The sequence below is a fragment of the Phodopus roborovskii genome, unplaced genomic scaffold, assembly GCF_943737965.1.
Source record: "Phodopus roborovskii unplaced genomic scaffold, PHOROB, whole genome shotgun sequence".
NCBI classification, from domain to species: Eukaryota; Metazoa; Chordata; class Mammalia; order Rodentia; family Cricetidae; genus Phodopus; species Phodopus roborovskii.
In genome coordinates this window covers 10,560,807-10,577,474 of record NW_026126571.1, presented here as the reverse complement: position 1 = coordinate 10,577,474, position 16,668 = coordinate 10,560,807, and positions in this window count along the sequence as shown.

Here is a 16,668-nt window from a genome sequence, read left to right as displayed (position 1 = left end):
CACGCCCGCCCCAAATAACACACACAGACTCTGTATCTGATAAGCAGTTGGCCAGTTACTAGTTTCTTATCAGCTAGCTCTGTCTTAAGTATTAACCAATTTCTATTAATCTAAGTATTTCCATGTGGTCTTATTTTACCAGAGAGAAGGCCCGGCATTCCTTTCTCTCCATCCTACATTTTGAATCTCCTCATGCCTCTCCCCGAATCCTCCTTCTCTCTTAGTCCTGCCTATCTTGCTTTCCTTTTGGCAACAGGGCTTTATTCATTAACCAATAAGAGGAACATATTCCAGAATGACATCTCCCATTAGTATGTCTGTGTTCCTGTGGAGGTAAGAGCTGCCCTCCTGGGCCCTCCTCCTCTCTCAGTTCAGATCCTAGCATTGACAAGATGCTGAAGTAAGACACTTGAGTGAGGGCTGCTAGGAAGAGCCACAGAACAATGACTGAGACATACCCAAGGCTTGTGAACACAGGACCCATTATCAACCATAGCCTAAAGGGGCAAGAGGGCCATGATGGCTATTTTTGGTTGTCAACTTCACTATATCTGGAGTGAACTACCCAGAAGTTGAGGGCACACTTGTGATCTGGATCTTGAGGCTGGAAGACACAGGCTTTAGACAAGTGTTTTTTTTTTGTTGTTGTTGTTTGTTTTTTTCGTTTGTTTGTTTGTTTGTTTGTTTGTTTTCATTTTGGTTTTCAAGACAGGGTTTCTCTCTGTGTAGTCCTGACTGTCTTGGAACTCTATGGACCAAGCTGGCTCAAACTCAGAGATCTGCCTGCCCCTGTCTCTCAAGTGCTAGGACTAAAGACATGTGCCACTACACCTGATGTTTGATCCAGATCTTGAGGCAGGAAGACACATCTTTAATCTGGGTCACACCTCTGCTAGAAGCCTGTCTAAGGACAATGGAAGAAGACTGCTTGCCCTTACCTTGCAAGCATATCCATTCCTTCACTGTCATTGGAACTTGCCTACTTCTTTGGGATTCTAGCCTATACATAAGACCAGCTGATACACCCAACTCATGGTACTGAATAACTATTAGATTTTTTTTTTAACTTTCTTTTTTTCTTTGTTTTGTTGCGGCTTTTTGAAACAGAATTTCTCTGTATAACAGCTTTAGTTATCCTTCAGATCTCTTTGTAGACCTGGTTGGCCTCAAACTCACAGAGATCCACCTGCTTCTGCCTGGGATTAAAGGTGTGTACCACCACATCCTTGACCCTTGGACTTTACATTCACAGCTAGCCATCATTGGATTAGTTGGACTACAGCCTGTAAATCATTCCAATAAATTCCATATACATACATACAGACAGAGCAGAGAGAGAGATTCATTCCATAAACTGTGACTCTAGATAACCCCGACTAATACATGGACAGAGGGGTTTGTGGAATATTCCTTTACACTGTGACTATATGTATCTGTGACTGGTTTAATAAAAAAGCAAAAGAGCCAATAGCTAGGCAGGATTTTGGGAGCAGAGAGAATACCGGGAAGAAGGGCAGAGTCAGGGAGTTGCCAGCTGGATGCAGAGAAGCAGGATGTGTACAGAATGAGGTAATGAGCCATGAGCCATGTGACAGCAAATAAATAAATAGAAATGGGGTAATTTAAATTATAAGTGCTAATTAGTAACAAGCCTAAGCTATTGGCTGAGCATTCATAATTAATAATAAATCTTTGTGTGGTTATTTAGAAGCTGACCGGTGGTCTCAACAAACAACTCTGCCTACAGAAGGCTTTCCAACACAGGGTGCCTACACCCTGTAAGGCTGAAAAGGCTTTTTAAAGGTTCTAAACACACAAAAAGGGAGCCGGACATGGCTTTGTCATCTCATGTCTCCCGGGAGCTGCTGTGGGACGTGGGACAGAGGCAGCCACCAACCACCAAGCAGTAGCACCATTCACTAAGCTGAGCAATGCTGGTGGCTGACAAAACAATTTAAGATTCGGCTCATGTGATCAAAAAACAATACAGATGCTCAGGAAAGACAGATCCAAATTGGGGGAGGGGGTAATCTCTAAATGGGTTACAGTGTGTCTAAAAACATACATAGGTTTGGAAGAGAAAAGAAAAAGGATAGTCATAGACTAAAAACTAGTTTAAAATAATGAAGTCCTTAAAATGAGTAAAGTAATATTAAAAAAAAATACAATAAGACATGTAAAGATGGGAAATACACAGAAAGTCTGAGTCCTGTATGTTATTGTGTTGTCTTTGAATTTTTTTTATGAAAAATCAATATTTGCTAAGAGACATTGGATTATGAAAGCTGCTAGATAAAACCAACCTATATGTTCTAAAAATATCTTGACTTCAAGAGTGAAGTAAAAAGGCTTTGGGAGAGAGGTTTTGTTTTTATTTCCACAGGAAATGAGAGACTGTGAGTTCATTCCAGGTTGATATGGATCAGGTTTGATCAGAGAAGACTCCCCCCCCCCCGAAAATCCTGGCTACAGACATAAAGAAATAAACCTAGAAAAAAATACAAAACATGTAACATATATTTTACCTGCTCAAACATAAAGCAAAAACTCATCTTTGGCTGTATGTGCACAACATACAGTCTATACTTGTATTGAAGTAAAAATGCATGCTACCTTTAAAAGTTTATGTATTTTCAGAGCAAGGACATAAGACACCAATGAAAATAGATGGCCCAGGTGGTCCAGCATCTCAAAAATATTTCTGTCACAGTTTCCTCAAAGTTCTGCATCAAAAAGAACTTCAAGGCAAATGGATGAGACAGTCCAGCCTTACAGACTACTACAGCCAAGACTTAACCATTATCCTAAATTTTCTCAGGCTCCCTCAAAGACGCCAGACTCCCGAGACAATGGGAAGCAGTCTAGAAAAATCAGTGGCCGCACACGAGTGAGACAGTTACAGTGCTGTCAAGCCTGATGGCCTGTGTTTGGTCCCTAGAGCCCACACAGTAGAAGGAGCCCAACTCAGGAAGTTGTTCTTTGACCTCACATAACCTCACTGTGGCACATACGATAGATAAATTATTTTACATAGTGGTAAACAAAAGACCTTATAAAGCAAACACAGAAAGCTACACAGGTGTAGGCATACTTTTCTGTCCTACCAGCCAGCTGTAGGTCTTTGAAGTGTTTGAAGACCATTGATCTAAATATATCTGTTTAACCTTGAAAGCACACATAATATGACTACAAGTTTGATTATTACAGATGGCTATTAACCTTTATTTCTTAATTATACATTACATTTTAAAATGAGCACAATAGCCCAAACAAGAGTAGAAACATACATACAGTATAACAAAATTAACTTTAAATTTGTATTAATAAACCAAAGTCCATACCAATGTAAAATATTTGAGGTTAATAGTTGTTCAAAAGTAGATGCAACAGTCCACCTTTTTAACTCATCATTTTTATGTCATGACCCCCTTTTTCTGTGGAAAAAGGTCTTTGAATCGAACTACTTTTTAGCTTTTTCCCTGACCATGACCAGTAACAACTAGTAACTACCCCATCAAATGATGAAAAACATCCATATCCCATCACATGACTGAAAACCACCCCATCTCTTGGGACTGTGGGAATTGTTTCTTTTAGACTGCTTCCTGTTGTCTGGAGGTGTTTGTGTCTTTGGGGGACACTGAGCAAATCAGGATAATGGTCAAGTCCTGGATGGAGTATTCTGTGAGGCTGGGCCATCTCTGCCAGAAGCCTTGAAGGTTTTGGATGTAGAACTCTGAGGAAACTATAACAGAGTCACTCTGAGATGCTGGATCATCTGGGCCATCTGTTTACATTGGTGTCCGGTCTCTGTGCTCTGAAAATACATAAACTTTCAAAGGTAGCATACCTACAAGCATTAATACAAGTATACACTGTGTGTTGTATGCAAGTCAGTCAAAGATGATTTTTGTTTGTTTGTTTTACATTTGAGTGGGTAATATATATATATATATATATAGATATAGATATAGATATATATATAGATATAGATATATAGATATATAAAACCTGTTTTGTAGTTTTTCTGGGTTTATTTCTTTGTGCCTGTAGCCAGGATTTTATGGGGCTCTTCCCCAATCAAACCTGATATTCTTTAACTTTGACTGAATTCACAGTCTTTTGTTTTCTGTGGAAGTAAAAGCATAACCTCTTCCCCAACATAATACATTTTTTGACTTACATTTTAAAGTTAATCTGTAGTGAGATATCCACCTTCCCCCCCCTGCACCTGTTCCACACTGACCATGTCCATTGGGGGTAGGGGCAGGGGGATGTGACCTGGGAGAACTAGGTCTGGACAGAGACAGACAGCATCTGGAGGGGTCCTTGGGACTGGAAGCTGCTGGCGTTCATCTGTCTCTGTTGTAAGTTATTTCTCCCTGAATAAACATCTACTCAGCCTATCTGTTTCCCCTCCGATCCTTATTCTTCCACAATATTAACTTATTTTTAAAATATATAGATTGGTTTAATTTAGCAGTTTCCATAATCCAATTCTCTTAGCAACTATTGTTTGGTCATCAGCAATCAAAAAATTTAAAATCAATACAACACGATTCAGGATCCAGACTCCCTGTGAATTTTCCATACATCTCTACATGGTTTATGTTTCTTAATTATTTTACTCTCTTCAAAGATTTTATTACTTTTAAACTATTTTTCTATGACTGTCTATACTCTCTCTCTTCAGTTTTTAAAGCCTGTGTACATTTTTGAACACATTGTAACCTGTTTAGAGGTTTTTCCATCTGGATCTCTTTACTGAGCATCTGTAGTGTGCTTTGATCAAATGAGATGAATCTTAAACTCCTATATGGAGCTGGTGTCTGACTCTTCCCTGCAGGCAGCTGCTTGGAGACACACTGTTATACTATGACTAGCATGAGACTGTGAGGCTAGGAGCTATGTTTGGATCCATTTTTTGTTTGTTTGGAACCTTTCCTTAAGCTTTTAAAAGTTTTATGTGGATATATGTATGCACAATTTTCTGTTCCGCCAATCAGTTCCCATTATAACCACACAGAGACTTACTATTAAAGTGCATGGCCAACAAGAGAGAAAGCAAATTCTTCTTGCTGGTCATGCTAACAGAATAAAGAACTTGCATGAATTATTTTGTAGTGATAAAACAAACATCATGATGGGTATCATCAAACCCAGACATTCATGGAAACAGACTGTGGTGAACAACATATGGAAACACAGAAATTAGGCAATGCTGCTCACAAAGAGCACGTATGTACACAGTCCCATGTAAAAGTGGAATGCTGGCTTGAATTTCATCCCTTTATGTCTTACATCTCACATCCAATCCATCAACAAACTTTCAAATTATATTCATAAAGCCAAATGTGGAGGCATACACTTTTTTTTTTTTTTTTAATCCCAAAGGGTATTGCGGTTTAATAAGGATCAGGATAAACAAATAGCCGAATAGATGTTTATTCAGGGAGAAATAACTTATAACCTAGAGAGATAAGCACAAGCAAGTTCCACTGGATGCTCTCTTCTCCACTTCCCACCAGCATGAGAGCTTTCCCAGGCTTCTCCTCAGACCTAGTTCCACAGGTCACTTCCGCCCCTGGCTCCACCCCCAAGGGCGTGGTCAGTGCCAAGAAAGGAGACAAAGTTAATATCCCACTACAAAAGGGTCATTTGAGTTCATCATTTCAAGACCAACCTAAGCAACATAGCAAGATGCCATTTAAAATTTTTAAAACTTAGGCTGGGGTTGTAGCTCAGTGAGTAGAGTGCTTGCCTGGAAGGTAGTTTGCTGCTAAGCACTACACATGCCAAGTATCCCAGAACTAAAGAAGGTGGAGATAGACGTGTCAGAAATTTAGGTTCTCCTCTGTTATTCAGAGAATTAGAGGCCAGCCTGGGCTGCCTAAGACTCTCTAGAAAGGAAGGAGGGAGGGAGGGACAGAGGGACAGAGGAAGGCTAGAGGGACCAAACAACATAGTTTAAATGTGTTGATAGGGGTCACGTTGTAGGGTGTTCTAATTTTTTTTTTTAAACAAGGTCTCACTATGTAGTACTGCCTGGCTTAAAACTCACTATGTAGATTAGATTGGCCTTGAACTCAAGAGTTCTGGGATTATAGGCTTGCACCACCACACCAGTCCGATTTGTGTTGCCCATAATTGCAGATGGGAGGTCATCCACTGTACTGTAGCTGACCTAGCCACCCCATTAAAGAGAATTGACTGTCCCTTTCACAGAATCTGTCAACTGTCATTAGCTCCTCCAAGTGAAATGTTGACTAGCTTGATCTTGTGCTACACAAGGTACCCTGACCATACCCACATCCGTTTTGATTGTCCCTCCTTATTTTTCAAAGCCTTCCATGACTTTCCACCTCTGCTGCTATCCACCTGGATTAAGCTATTATCTACATGTTGCTACCAACTTCTCCAATTTATTACTCACAATAGAGCTGGCCACTTAGATTTTTCAAAATACGGATTTGCTTAGTTTCTCATCCAAAAGTTTCCCTTTACCTTCAGCTTAAACTCTCTGACACAGTTTAAAAATCCTCAGCCATTTCTAGCTGAGAATTTCCCTAGAAGACATGAAAACTATAACAAAGAATCAAGGACAAAGTTATCAATGGGAAAATATGGGATGATGTGGCAATTTGAATGAAATTGTCCCCAAGTCTCTTGAATTCGAATACTTGGTCCCTAGTCGGTGGCTCTTTGTCGAGAGTTAGGAAGTGTGGTCTTGTCAGAAGTATGTCACTGGTGCTGCTCTTCAAAGTTTCAAAAGACCCATGCCACTTAGAGTTGTCTCCCTCTGTCTTCTGTTTGTGCATGAAAATGAGAGTTCTCAGCTGTTAACCCAGCCACATGCCACCTGTTACCTTCACTCCGCCATCATAGACTCTAGCCTTGTGAAACTGTGAGCCCCAAATAAACTCTTCAAGTTGTCTTTGCTATGGTGTTTTATCAGAGTAATAGAAATGCAACAAATACGCAAAATTCATTTAAAGGCAGGTTACACATAGAAAGTACTAAATTTGAATACAAAGCATGAAAAGTTGCTTAAGATGAGAGAGAGGAGGAGAAGGAGTGGGAAGAGGGAAGAGAATAAAGGTTAGAGATGTAGCTCAGTGGTTAAGCATTTGCTTACTAGGTATGAGGACATAGATTCAATCCTAGGACTATGGAGGGGGAGGAAATAAATAGAAAAGAGAGAGGGTGAACATTTAAAGTATGCAGAACAATACCCAAGTGTTTCACTTACACATGAATGCAGTCCCATAGGAGAAAGAAGTAGAAAGGAGCAGAAAACATTTGAAAAGATAATAGCTGACAACCTTTCTAAAACTAGACACTAACTCACAGACCTAAGGGGCTCAGTTGGCTAAATCTAAAGAAAACTACATGTAGAAACACCAGAGTTTAACTGCTGGAAACTACTGGGAAGAATAGCTTGAAAGGACACCTTCCTGGTTACCAAAGCACACACTACATGCAGGGGAACAAGACTGAAATCATGTTTGGCATTGTATAAGAATTCTCTAGAGTCACAGAACTTACAGAATCAGTCTCTCTGTCTCTCACTGTCTCTCTCTCTCTCCCCACACATACATATTTACCATGTATGTTACATATACACATATAATGAGGTATATTGCTGTTAGAGGTTCCTTTTTAAGGCTTTATGTGTAGGTTGTGTGTCTGTGAGTATATGTCACGTGTGTGTGTGTGTGGGCATCTACCATTTGGGCTATGCCTTCCCCAGTTCTGGGCTACTTCCTCCTTCCAGTATCAATATCTCACAAAGGCACCCTTCTCCTGCTGTCCCTCCTAATGCCTAGAGGGTTGAAATGTTCAGGAAGGGGGAAGGAATATGAAAATACTGGACTTAAAATATTTAATGTGGAGATCTTTAAAATATGGAGATCTGTACCATATGTACCTTGCTTTTATGAATGAGTTCTGAGTTTCCTATTTTTCTCTAGAGAGTAACCAAGAACCTCCAAAGAATTAAATAGATTATTATTTGCCTTTGCTTGAAACATCATGGTAATTATGAAGAAAATTTTGTCTATGTGTCTATTTTGTATTTTCTTAACTGTTATGTATAGGTACCTTGATTTTCCTTATTCATTGTTTACCTTGAGGGGAAATACATCTCTGTGTGTATGTATGTATATGTATGCACATACATGTATGTGGGCAAACATGCATCACTTTCGTGGTTTCTTTTTCTCTATCACATATTCTAATTGCTGCTTGATTTAAATGTTCTTGTTTTGAGGCATCTTTTTTTAAATTTATTTACTTTTAAAGTAATTCAGTTTTATTTAATATTCATTGGTGTTTTGCCAGCATGTTTATCTGTGAGAAGATGTCAGAAGCCCTGGAACTGGAGATACAGACAGGTGTGAGCTACCATGTGGGCGCTGGGAATACATGACTAAAAGCAAGCTGGAGATATAGCTCAGTCAAAGGCGGCGTGTGCCACCATGCCCAGCCTCTTTTTGATTTTTGCTCATTGATTTTTTTTTCTTCCATGATTTCTTATGTTTTCTCTGTAGGCATTTTTTAAAATTTTTGTTTTTGAGAGTACAATATAAGTACATTTATTCTACTAGACCCTGTAGGCAGAGTTTTCTGCCCTGCCAGCCAATTCCCAAATAACCACACAGAGACTTATCATTAATTATAAATGTTCAGCTAATAAATAACTCAGGCTTGTTACTAGCTAGCTGCTAGCTCTTACATTTTAAATTAACCCATCTTTCTTACCTACACTCTGCCGTGTGGTTCGGTATCTTTTCTTAATACTACAAGTTCAACTCCTTCTACTGTGTCTCCTTGAGAGTCTGAGAACCCTCCTTTCTTCTCTTTCACGATCTGTTTTTGTCTGCCTCACCTCTACCTGTCTACCTTTAGCCAGTCAGCTTCTTTATTAACCCGGTCACAGTGACATATATAAACACATTATAAAGGAATATTCCACAAGACCGCCTTCCTTTGCTCCCCCAAACCCTCTACATACTTTCCCCCACTCTCCTTCATTTCGTGACCCCCTTTTTGACAATTATTACATACATGCATTTGTATATGTACACATATATATTCCTAATTATTACTGTTGAGTTCATATGTTACTTGTATGTATGTTTTCAGAGCTGACTGCTTGGCACTGGACAGCCAATTGCTGTGCTCTTCCTCGGGGAAGACCACCTCTCCAGCCCCCAGATTTCCTCAGCTGCTTGTAGTTCTTTGTAAAGGGTGAGGCCCCATGGACTTTTCCACATCCATTTGGCATGACAATTAGTGTCATCCTTGTTCGGCTCACTTTGGCCAGTCACGGTGGTGAAACTTTAATGGGGGGGTGGCTTCTGATGTTACAGGGATGCACAATCTCACAGCAAATTCCCAATCCTCTTGCTCTCACGGTCTTTCTACCCTGTCTTTTGTTAGTCTTAGGGATGGGGATGCTCTGGAGATATATCCACTGGGACTGGGCTCCACAACTCTGCATTTTGACTGGTTCTAGTTTTCTGTAGTAGTTTCCTTCTGTTGCAAAGATATATATATATATATATATTTTTAAATGAGGGATGACAATTAAACTTCTCTGTGGGTATAGGGACAAATGTTTATAGATTGATATTAAGGATTATGCTAGTTTAGTAAACTAGTGGTTGTAGATTCTCTGCCAATAACCAGGGTATCACTAGTCCTAAATAGTTAGCTAGTTTTCCAGTACCAGGCACTGTTCCCCTCTTGCTGAGGAAACCTAAAGTCCAATTAGTAGAATTACGGTTACTGCACCCTCAGGGTTAACAGCCATCCTGACTGTTGTTATGGGGGGGGGGTGTCACCCTGTGTCGGATGTGGTTGCCTCCCTCCTTTGGAAGCTTGCATGGTGCTTCCTGATACCATGAAAGCTGGTCCTTGGGAGGAGGCATTCAGGTCAGTTCTAGCTCAGAGTTTCTGGACCCTGTTTCTTATGTGTCCATGGTGTCTTCAGCAATAGGGGTCGGGAGGGGAGTTGGTAACCAAGGGCAACAACAATAGGCTGTATGCTTTGGCAGTCTCTTAGCCATGACCAACAACTCTAAAGAGGGCTTCTCATGGGTATTGGATTTTTGTTATGTGGTCTTTGGCTTTTGGAGGGAGTACCATCAGCCCAGATAAAAAAAACTTCATTAAAATTATATATGTTTATATTATATAATTATATGTATTTTAGGTAAGAAGTTACTAGTATGATTTCTTGTAGACAGTTGTCTTTTTTGTGAAAGTTTATCCATATGTGAATTTGTGTGTGTGTGTGTGTGTGTGTGTGTGTGTGTGTGTGTAAGTACGGGCATCAGTTCTTTCTCTCTACCATGTGGGTCCTAAGGATTGCATTCAGGCTGCCAGGCTGGTAGTGAATGCCCTAACCTGTGGAGCCATCTGGCCAGTTCCTTGTTTACCTTTAAATCACTGTTTTCTGGGGCCTGTGTTGGCAGTTTGTCAGTCATTTTTCTCTGTGTCCTTCAGACTGTCTGGCAGACTCTTCCATGAAGCAGAAACCCTGTAGCAATGTCCATCTTGTATCAGCAGTCACTTTTCTGTGGGTCCTGCATGTCCAGTTTATACAGCATAAAGTCAAACAGTCCACACAAGAGCAGTATCTTGCCCAAATGGCTAGTCTTGCCATATTGGAAGTAAACTCCATAACAAGTTTCTTCAATGTCCATCTTCCTTTCTGACGCAGGTGGTGTTGCCAGGAGCAATTGTGCCTCATTGTCAAGAAAAACCCTAAACCATTTTAAATGCCATATTCTGTAGGTCTTTGCAAGGTTTGAAGAATGCCTATCTATCTCAAATACATCTCTGTATATCTAGAAAACCTAACTCATCGAACTATAAGTTTTGACTAGCATAGATAACTATCTATAATCTGTGCTAAATTACACATTATATTTTTAATTGAGCTATCTAAACACAATACCTGAACTAGAGGAGAAATATACATATCACAAAACTGACCTTAAATTTGTATCAAGTAAAAATCCATTCCAAAACAAAGTATACATTTCTATACCATAACCCCTTTTTTATCTTTAAAGAGATTGGTTGTGGTCATTAACCATTTATAACCAACCCCATTTAAATGAAAACAAACATAAACAATATTTGGGAATTTGGGCATCTTTTTTCCAAACTGCTTCCTGATGGTAGGGGGCACTGTCATGGGGATCCTAAGTAGATGCAGAAATCCTGGCTGTAGTAGTCTGCAAGGCTGCCTTGGCCCAACTGTTTTGAATGTGGATCACCTGGGACACTGCTTCAGGGGGTCTTGCTTGATCAAACCATGTTAGTCTGGAAGGAATCCACAGCTTTTTATTTTCTGTGAAAACAAAAATAGAAATCCTTTTCCCTAGTAACCTGTCTTTAGACTTAAATTTGGAAGTCAAAGCATTTTTAAAATATATAAATTGGATTAATTTAGTAGCATTTAAGTATATTATAGCAATTATTTCTTCCTTAGCAATTGAGCAATTTAAAGACAACACAATAGCATACAGTATCCATACTCTTTGTGTGCTTTCCATCTTTATGTGGCTTTTTTATTATTCTGTTTTAGTTTTATTTTTTCATGTTTTGAGACAGAGTTTCACTGTGTAACTTTGGCTGCCCTGGAATTTACACTGTACACCACGTTTATTTTGAAATCATAGAGATCCGCTTTCCTCTGCCTCCCGAGTGCTGGAATTAAAGGCGTATGCCACCATATCCAACTACTCTCTCCAGCTGCTCATACACACCATTGAATTGTTAGCAGGGCGTCTTAAAAGTGGTGCGGGTTTTTTGTTTGTTTGTTTGTTTGTTTTTGTTTTTTCCCACTTATGATGAGTTCAGGAAATGTCCCTTAAAGGAGCCTTGCAAGTCTCTGCTTGTCTCTAGCAAAACAGAGCCCAACCGAGAAAAAAGCTGCTACCCTAAAGCCTTGCTTGTCTCTGTGCTTTTGTTTCTAAAACCCCTTTTTAAGCTTTTGACAAGTTTTAAGTGAAAGTTCTCGGCCCCACATTGTGTGCCATTTTGTTTGTTTGTTTTGGTTTTGTTGTTTGTTTGTTTGGTTGGTTGGTTTCAAGACCGGATTCTCTAGCTTTGGAGCCTGTTCTGAAACTCGCTCAGTGGACCAGGCTGGCCTTGAACTCACAGATAATCTACCCACTTCTGCCTCCCAAGTGCTGGGATTAAAGGTATGTGCCACCACTGCCCGGCTGTGCGCCATTTTGTTACGAGCAGTTTTTCCCACTGGCCTGGTCCCACAGCTGCGCCAGCCCCAAATAACACACAGAGAAGCTGTATTAGATATAAAGCTGTTGGCCTGTTACTAGTGTTTCTTATAGGCTATCTCTGTCTTAAATATTAACCCATTTTTATTAATCTAAGTATTTCCATGTGGTCTTATCTTACCAGAGAGAGGGGCCAGAGTTCTGTTCTCTCAGTCCTACATGTTGAATCCTCCTACCTCTCCCTGAAACCTACTTGTCTCCTAGTCCCACCTATCTTGCTTTCCTATGGCCAACAGTGTTTTGTTCATTAACCAATAAGAGAAACATGTTTACAGAGTGACCTCTCCCATCAGGATGCAGAGATGAAGAAGGGTGGAGTCAGTAGAGCTGTCAGCAGTTGCAGAGAAGCTAGATGGGCATTCTGTACTGAGAAAATTTACCAACCACATGGCAAAGCATAGATAAGAAATTTAAGTGTAAGAGTTAGCTAGTTACAAGCCTGAGCTTTAGCCCAGCATTCACAATTAATATAAGCCTATGGGAACTGGTGGGAGGGAAATATCTGCCACCAATGTCTTATGTCTTACACCTTCCACCTCCCTACCTTCCCTCCCATCCAGACCTACACCTTTTCTGTGTCTCATTAGGAAACAAATAGACAGCTAAGGAGGAATAATAAGATAAAAGCAAACACATCAGAATAGGACCAAACAATCAATCAAGAAAAAGAGCCAAAGAAAAAGCATAAGAAATACATATAGATACAGAGATACACATGTATCCACACAGGAATCCCAAAAATATATAAAACCAGAAGCTAAAACATATATGCAAAGGGCCTATAAGGTTTTTAAGGATGGCCTGACTTAACATTGTGAGCCAAAGTAACTCCAAAGATGCCACTGAGTTTGTTTTGTGTTGGCCATTTATGTCTGGGCATGGGGCTGTCCTTAAGAGCGCTTTGTTTCCCCCAGTAAGACTCCCTTGGAGAAAACTCATTTTTCCTTGCAAATGGCTAGCATTTGGAGACAACGCCTGGGTCAGGAATAAAGCATTTGTCCACTTCTCCTTTCAGCTCTAGGCCCCCTTCTGGTGCAGACCCGTGCTGACCCGTGCAGACCCGTGCAGACCCGTGCAGACCCGTGCAGACCCGTGCAGACCCGTGCTGACCCGTGCAGACCCGTGCAGACCCGTGCAGACCCGTGCTGACCCGTGCAGACCCGTGCAGACCCGTGCAGACCCGTGCAGACCTGTGCAGACCTGTGCAGACCCGTGCATGCTGCCACAGTCATCTCTGTGGTTCATATGCCTCCAGCCCTCTTGTGTCTATCAGACCTTGAGTCTTTGGTGTCCTCCATTCCCTCTGTTTCTTACGCTCTTTTTGTCTCCACAGAGTTCCCTGAACCATGAGTCAGGAAGGAGGAAGACTGTTGTTGCTCTTCCCAGTGTTGGCTATAACTGTCCATTACTAAACAACATTGTTTTAGCAGCAAACTAACTAGTTGTCCCTGGCTCTAGATTGTGGCTATTAAGCTGCTGTAATGTCACCAGCCTGAACCTCAGAATTGCTGATCGTCCTTTTTCTTTATTGCATGCTTGCAAAAGCTAATGACTGGCTGGTAGTAACCACATGTCTATAGATGCTGATTATCAGATTTTCACAGAGGGCTGGGGACATAGCTTAGCTGACAGAGTACAAGCTTGGTATACACAAAATCCTGAGCTTGATCCCCATACCTCATAAACGGAACATGGCAGAACGTACACCTGTAACCCAGCACTTAGCAGGTGAAGGCAGGAGGATTGGAAGTTCAAATTCAGCCTGATATACATAGCAAGTTGGAGGGCAGCCTGGATTACATCAGAGAGGCCTGTCTAAAAAACAAACAAACAAACAACATGTAAAGTGTTATCAGTCAAGGAGGTGGCATTCCATCCAGACTGATGCAACCTGAATGTTGACGCTCCAGATAACCTTGAATTCATCATGGTCTCACTGTCCCTCATGGGCTCTGGCTTTTGAAGGCTTGGTCATCGGTTGGTGGCAGTGTTTGGTTAGGGTTGGGTGTGCAACCTCATGTCCCTTGCAGTGTGTTTCCCCCGCCACCCCCTCTCTGCCTGTTTGTGCTTGCCATTGAGGATGCCGGCTCTCAGCTTCCTGTTCTGGCTGCCTTGCCTATTACTGGATGCCATGCTTCCCCACTCACACTTATATAAGTTGCCTTGGCCGTGGTATTTTATCAGCAACCGAGATGTAATTGTGAAAAACGTATCTCCCTGTGCCACAACAGATGCAACCTTGCACAAATTAGCCAACCAGTGTTTTATTAAACCAATTTGAGTGACAAGTGTTTTCAATAATACAAGAGTATTATTCCTCAAGAAAAGGCAGAGCAGCTTGTCTTCTTAAGCTGGGGTGTTTATCTTCTCCTGGTTCTCAGGCCCACAGGGCCCACGTTAACCTCCTCTTTTCTTCACCCTGGTTCTTAGGCTGTTGGGCTGAGAGTTACTGGGCTCTCCTGCCTCTGGTCTTGCACTGAAGGCAACTTCTCCCCTCCAGTCTTATCTGTGCCCCCCCCCCCCGGCACTAGGCAGCACCTTTGCACAAGCTGTTTATTCTGGCAACCCTCTACAAGGCAAAGGGCATGAGCAGGCCAGCAGCATGAGCCAGACACAGTCTGGAATCAGATTACCAACCGGCCATGTGTGTCTCTGTCTCTAAGAAATTGAGGCAGTTTTTAGAATCTGGGGAACTTCCTCCTTCCTTGCCCCTATATTCAGGGTCAGTCATCATGACGTATTCCGTTCATGAAGGTGATTAGGCTTGGGCATGGCGGCGCATGCCCGTATCCCCACAACGAGGTGGAAGGGGTGAATGAGAGGGTTGTAACCAAGGGGTGTAGTTTGAAGTGTTCCCTTCTAATTGAGTTATATAATCATTTCTCCACCGTGTGTGTTGATTCCCATGATTCATCTGATTTTAATCACATTTATGCCAAATTATATGTAGGCATAAGATTATAAATTAGAGATTCTCCCTACAAGTTCACTTTAAGGACACAGTTTGCCTCACTGAGCCTCTCTCTCTCTCTCTCTCTCTCTCTCTCTCTCTCTCTCTCTCTCTCTCTTTCTGTGTGTGTGTGTGTGTGTCTCTGTGTGTGTGTGTAGGGAACACAGGCAAGGGTCTTAGACTGACAACTACATTATTTTTAGAAGGGGAGTGCACTTACAACTCAAACCAAATTTGCTAAACTTTTCCCTATGCTTGCTTACCTTGACGGTACAGCAAACCTCGGCGTTTCTCCTCACAGCCTTGATGGAAGCACTTTGTCACCTCATTGTCCCTCAGCTCTGTGAATGCCCACCCTTCTCAGGAGCCCCAGGTCTGTGTCCTCTTTCAATGCGCTCGTCTCCATAGCTTTGGAGACACCAGCCCTTTCCTTCATGTCCTGCTACCGCTTCAGGGAGTTGAGTACCCACCCTCCATCTGCCTGGTCTCAGGTCCTTTCTGATCCTATCCCAAGAAATTACAAAAGTCAGTACAGATCCTGGGGAATCAGAATCCTCCCTTTGAAAGTGTCACTAGTGAATTCCCTGACTTGTCTCAGTGTTGGATCTAGTCAGTTGCACACTGGGATTGAATGCATTCTAGGCAAAGGGTGCGGCGGTGAGCCGTGTGCCCGTATCTTAATGTCAGCAGACACCAAAACCAGTGATTACAGGCACTTGTGGTCACAAAGGGGAAGAACCCTATGTGCCATGGAGCTGACAAGAGAGGAAAACTAAGTTCTGTGCGTCCTAAACCGTTAATATGACCCTTTGAAAGGTCACCATCAAGGAAATAAGATAATTGTTCACGTCATGGGTGTGCATTAAGCTGTAAAACCACAGCAATTTCTGGAAAATAGCTGGATCAGGTTTGTTTATATTATCAAAAGGCATTGCCAGGCAGAGTCCCACTCCAAAAGAAAACAAGAAAAATGCAAGCAGACTGTTCTCATTAGGCAAAGGCAACATACTACTGATATCATCAAAACAGAATTTTACAAAACTACTGACTTGCTTACTAATTATTTTTTTGCTGATTTACGTACTTCTAGCACAATACAGTTTCATATGGCTCCATATAGTCATTATTTGTATCCCCAACCTCTAACAGAAGCCTCCCTTATCTGCTTTTGTGATGTCTGCACTCTGGCACCAGTATAGGATAGTATAGGTAACACAAGGGAGAAGCAGCTCCCAGAGCATGCCAGTCCAGCCAGGGATGGACACAAGAGAACACTGTGGCCTTAGTGTTCCCTGGGAGCCATGATCTGACAGCCCAGATACAGCGCCAGCAGCAGACCCAAGAAACAATGCCCCCCATGTCTAGCTTACTGAGCCAATGAGTTTAGTCGGGGTTAGTTATAGG